This window comes from Pongo pygmaeus, chromosome 1 (genome assembly GCF_028885625.2).
Source record: "Pongo pygmaeus isolate AG05252 chromosome 1, NHGRI_mPonPyg2-v2.0_pri, whole genome shotgun sequence".
NCBI lineage: Eukaryota > Metazoa > Chordata > Mammalia > Primates > Hominidae > Pongo > Pongo pygmaeus.
The window spans coordinates 88751403-88757039 of record NC_072373.2 but is presented as its reverse complement, the minus strand read 5'-3'; positions in this window follow the sequence as shown (position 1 = coordinate 88757039).

Genomic DNA, 5637 nt, shown 5'->3' with positions numbered 1-5637 from the left:
ATTTCATCTCCTGTTTCCCTCTTTATTTCTCTTTAGCACTTGTCACATCTGACATACTACATAAAAACTGTTTCCTCTGCCCACACACTTTTGACACCAAATGTGTGGGTTTTCCACACCAAGCAATTCTCCAGTTCTCAATGGTCACCAATTGTGTGTCCTCCCATCTAACTCAAGTCTGGCACTAACTACCTGGAATTAATGAAGTTCCCACAGGTTAAGGACTCAGGCTCACAAGACTGCTCCTCACTTCAGATGTCAATCACAAGTTCCAGATTGTCATCTGTACTTCTCACCAATTGGCTATCAACTGGGGCTTTCCCAACACCCTCCTCTTGTTTGATAATTTGCCATAATGGCTCACAATACTCAGGGAGACATTTACTTACATTTACCGGTTTATTATAAAGAATATGACAAGGCCAGGCGCAGTGGCTCATGCTTGTAATCCCAGCACTTCGGGAGGCTGAGGTGGGTGGATCACCTGAGAGGTCAGGCGTTCAAGACCAGCCTGGCCAACGTGATGAAACTCCATCTCTACTAAAAATACAAAAATTGGCTGGGTGTAGTGGCAGGCGCCTGTAATCCCAGCTACTGAGGAGGCTGAGAGAATCGCTTGAACTCAGGAGGTGGAGGTTGCAGTGAGCTGAAATCGCGCCACTGCACTCCAGCCTGGAAAACAGAGTGAGACTCTGTCTGCAATAATAATAATAATAAAATAAAGAATATGACAAAGTTTACAGATGGACAGCCAAATGGAAGATGCACCGAGGGCAAGTATGGGTGAGGGCTTGGAGCATCCATGCTCTATTTAGGCTTGCCACCTTCCCAGCACCACAGTGTGTTCACTAAGCCAGAAACTCTTGGAACCCTGTTGTTTAGGGTTTGAACATAGGTTCCATTACTTAGACAGAATTGATGAAATCATTGACCATTGGAGTCAATCTCCAGCCCCTTTCTCCTCCCCAGAGGTTGGCGATGGAGCTGAAAGTTCCAGCCCTCTGATCATCTGGTTGGTTTCTCTGGAAACTGGCCCCCATCTTCCAGGCATCACCTCATTAGTATAAACTCAGGTATGCTTGGAAGGGGCTTATTATGAATAACAAAAGACACTTCTCTCACCCCTATTACTCAGGAAATTACAAGTGTTTTAGATCTGTGTTAGGAACTAAGGACAAAGACCAAATGTATACTTCTTCACAATATCACACAAACCATATATTTTATCTTATTATCTGCCTCACAAACTAGGATGTAAACTCTAAGAAGACAGGGATTTGTTTTTTGTTTGAGACAGGGTCTCACTCTGTTGCCCAGGCTGGAGTGCAGTGGCACTGAAACGGCCTTGTTATCTGGAGTAACACCCAAGGTTCGTTGTCTCACAGCCACCAAGAATAAGGATGCAGACACACAAAGAGTGAGGTTGAGAGGGAAGTTTAATAGACGAAAGAAAGAGAATAGCTCTCTGCTGCAGAGAGGGGTCCTGGAAAAATGGGGTGCCAGACCCGCAGTGAAATTCAGGGGGTTTTTAGATGAGCTGGTGGGAGGCAGAGTCATCTACATAGCGTGCAAAAAACTGGTCTGACCAGGTGTGCTATTTGCATAGGATGGGAATCTCTGGCCTCCTCCACCCCAATCTTTGATTATGCAGGCAGGTTCACTGCCTGAGCTGCACCATGTTGCCCATTTCTTTATTACTCTACATGTGGTAACAAAAAAAGGGAAGATGGAGCCTCCATGGTGGACATGTCTGGCCCCCAGGTACCCCTTTTCTATTGGCACAGCTGCCAGCACTCCCCCATGCAAGCTTCCAGCTTGCTTACCTATGTTTGCAGCTCAATTTTTCAGGCTGCTCTTTCTTAGAAATGATTTTGGGGGCTGCTTTTTTGTTAGCAAAGAAATTCTACTGAGGACTCTTCTGCCCTCACTATCTCCTAAATAATTTCTATCTCCTGTATCAGCACAATCATGGCTCACTGAAACTTCTGCCTCCAGGCTCAAGCGATCCTTCCATCTCAGCCTCCCAAGTAGCTAGGACCACAGGTATGAGCCACCACGTCTGGATAATTTTTGTGTTTTTGGTAGAGCCTGGGTTTTGCCATGTTGCCCAGGCTAGTCTTGAACTCCTGGGCTCAAGTGATCAGACTTCCTGGGCTCAAGCCATCCTCCTGCCTCAACCTCCCAAAGTGCTAGAATTACAGGAATAAACCACCACATCTATCCATACAAAAAAAATTTTTTTTTTGAGACGGAGTCTCGGTCTGTCACCTGGGCTGCAGTGCAGTTGCACCATCGCAGCTCACTGCAACCTCTGCCTCCCAGGTTCAAGCGATTCTCCTGCCTCAGCCTGCTGAGTAACTGGGATTACAGCTGCCCAACACCATGCCCTGCTAATTTTTGTATTTTTAGTAGAAACAGGATTTCACTATGTTGGACCAGGCTGGTCTTGAACTCCTGACCTCAGGTGATCAGCCCGCCTTGGCCTCCCAAAGTGCTGGGATTACAGGCATGAGCCACTGCGCCTGGCCATACAAAATTTTTGATTAAAGAAAAATTTAAGGCTGGGTGTGATGGTTCATGCTTATAATCTCAGCACTTTGGGAGGTCAAAGCCCGAGGATCTATTGAGGCCAGGAGTTCAAGGCCAGCTAGGCAATTTAGTGAGACTCACTTTCTACCAAAAAAAGTTTAAAAATTAAACTTTAGCAGTTTAAATTAATTTTAATTTTTAAAAATTATATATTAGCAGGCCCGGCCGGGTGCGGTGGCTCACACCTGTAATCCTAGCACTTTGGGAGGCCAAGGTGGGTTGATCACCTGAGGTCAGAAGTTTGAGACCAGCCTGGCCAACATGGCAAAACCTCATCTCTACTAAAAATGCAAAAAATAGCCAGGCGAGGTGGTGGGCACCTGTAATCCTAGGAGGCAGAGGTTGCAGTGAGCCGAGATCAATGGTACTCCAGCCTGGGTGACAAAGCAAGACTCCGTATCCAAAAAAAAAAAAAAAAAAAAAATATATATATATATATATATATATATAATCAGGCCCTGTTGGTGCATGCCTGTAGTCCTGATACAGGAGGTAGAAAGAAATTATTTAGCCACTCCAGCCTGGGTGACAGAGCAAGACCCTGTCTAAAAAAAAGAAAAAAAAGCCTTAAAAATATGTACAGGTTGGCCAGGTGCGGTGGCTCATGCCTGTAATCCCCAGCACTTTGGGAGGCCGAGATGGGTGGATCTCCTGAGGTCAGGAGTTTGAGACCAGCCTGGCAAACATGGCAAAACCCCGTCTCTACTAAAAATACAAAAATTAGCCGGGTGTGGTGGTGGGCGCCTGTAATCCCAGCTACTTGGGACGCTGAGGCAGGAGAATTGCTTGAACTTGGGAAGCAAGGTTGCAGTGAGCTGAGATCACGCCATTGCACTCCAGCCTGGATGACAAGAGCGAAACTCTGTCTCAAAAAAACAAACAAACAAACAAAAAGTACAGATTGAGTATCCTTTATCTAAAATACTTGGGACCAGAATTGTTTCAAATTTTGATTTTTTTCAGATTTTGGAATATTTGCATTATACCCACCCTAGTTGAGTATCTCAAATCTGAAAATCTGTAATCCAAAATGCTCCAATGAGCATTTCCTTTGATCATCCTGTCAGCACCCAAAAAGTTTAGGATTTTGGAATATTTTGGATTTCAGATTTTCAGATTTGGGATGGTCGACCTGTATTTTATATGAATATTCCAAACAGCCTTCAAATATGTGGGCTTTTTTATTTTTTCTGGTAAATACTAAGAAATTATAATAAGGGAGGAGACCACTCCTTATATTGTCTTATGCCCAATTTCTGCCTCCACAGAAAGAAGAAGTAAAAACTAAAAGGCAGAAATGGAATCTACAGGCAGATAGCCCAGCTCTGCGCCCTGGGCCTGGTAGTTAAACATCAGCCTCTGACCTAACTGCTTGTGTTATCTATAGATTTCAGACATTGTATGGAAAAGCATCGTGAAAATCCCTGTCCTGTTCTTTTCCGTTCTGATTACCGGTGCATGCAGCCCCCAGTCACGTACCCGCTGCTTGCTCAATCGATCACGACCCTCTCACATGGACCCCCTTAGAGCTGTAAGCCCTTGAAAAGGATAGGAATTGCTCACTCGGGGAGCTCGGTTTTTGGAGACTTGAGTCCACCAATGCTCCCAGCTGAAAAAAGCCCTTTCCTTCTACAACTCGGTGTCTGAGGGGTTCTTGTCTGTGGCTTGTCCTGCTACAATAATAGCTATGTTAAGGCTTAACTGACATACAATAAACTGAACATATTTAAAATGTACAAGTTTTGACACGTGTATACACCTGGGAAATTATCACCACAATTCAGGTCTGATTTACACGTTAGGCACAGTTAATAGGGCCTATTTTTTTTTTTTTTTTGAGACAGATTCTGTTGCGCAGTCTGGATCTCCGCTCACTACAACCTTCGCCTCTCAGGCTCAAGTGAGTCTCAAGCCTCAGCCTCCGGAGTAGCTGGGATTACAGGCGCAGGCCACCACGCCCGGCTAATTGTTATATTTTTAGTAGAGACGGGGTTTCGCCATGTTGGCCAGGCTGGTCTCAAATTCCTGGGCTCAAGCGGTCCGCTCATCTCAGCCTCCCAAAGTGCTGGGATTAAAGGCGTGAAACACCGCTCCTGGCCGAAAAATGTTTTATTTTAAATTCAAAATGTTGTAATGGAGGCTGGGTGCAGTGACTATTTTTACTCAGCATACTTGAGATTCATGTTATTGTATATGTGAGCGGTTCCGTCCGTTTTTTGGCTGAGTAACATTCCATTGTATGGATCGGTCTTTCACTTGTTGATTGACATTTGGATAGTCTACAGTTTGGGGCTATTACAAATAGAGCTGCTATGAACGTGTGTGTACAGGATTTTGTATGGGCATATGCTCTATTTACTCTTGGTAAATACCTAGGAGTGGAATGGCTGAGTCATATTGTAGAAGTTTAACGTTTTTAAAAACCACCAAACTGTTTTCCAAAGTGAATGTACCATTTTACATTCCCACCAGCAGTGAATGAGTGTTCCGGTTTCTCCACATCCTTGCCAACTTGGTATGGTCAGTCTTTTAAATTTTAGACATTCTGATATGTGTGTAGTGGTATCTCATTGTGTTTTAAATTTGCATTTCCTTAATGATTTATGACGTTGGACATCTTTCCATGTGATTATTTGCAATCCACATATCTTTTTTTTTTGAGATATTTTTTTTTTTTTTTTTTTTTGAGGAGGAGTCTCGCTCGGTAGCCCAGGCTGGAGTGCAGTGGCGTAATCTCTGCTCACTGCAACCTCCGCCTCCCTGGTTCAAGCAATTCTCCTGTCTCAGGCTCCGAGTAGCTGGGATTACAGGCGCCCACCACCACGCCCAGCTAATTTTTATATTTTTAGTAGAGACGGGGTTTCACCATGTTGGTCAGGCTGGTCTCGAACTCCTGAGCTCGTGATCCACCCACCTCAGCCTCCCAAAGTGCTGGGATTACAGGCGTGAGCCACCGCGCCCGGCCTCATATATCTTTTTTTTATCAAGTGTCTGTTCAAATTGTTTGTCCTCCTTTTAGGAGAGTTGTGAAAAATCTTTTAATTAAAA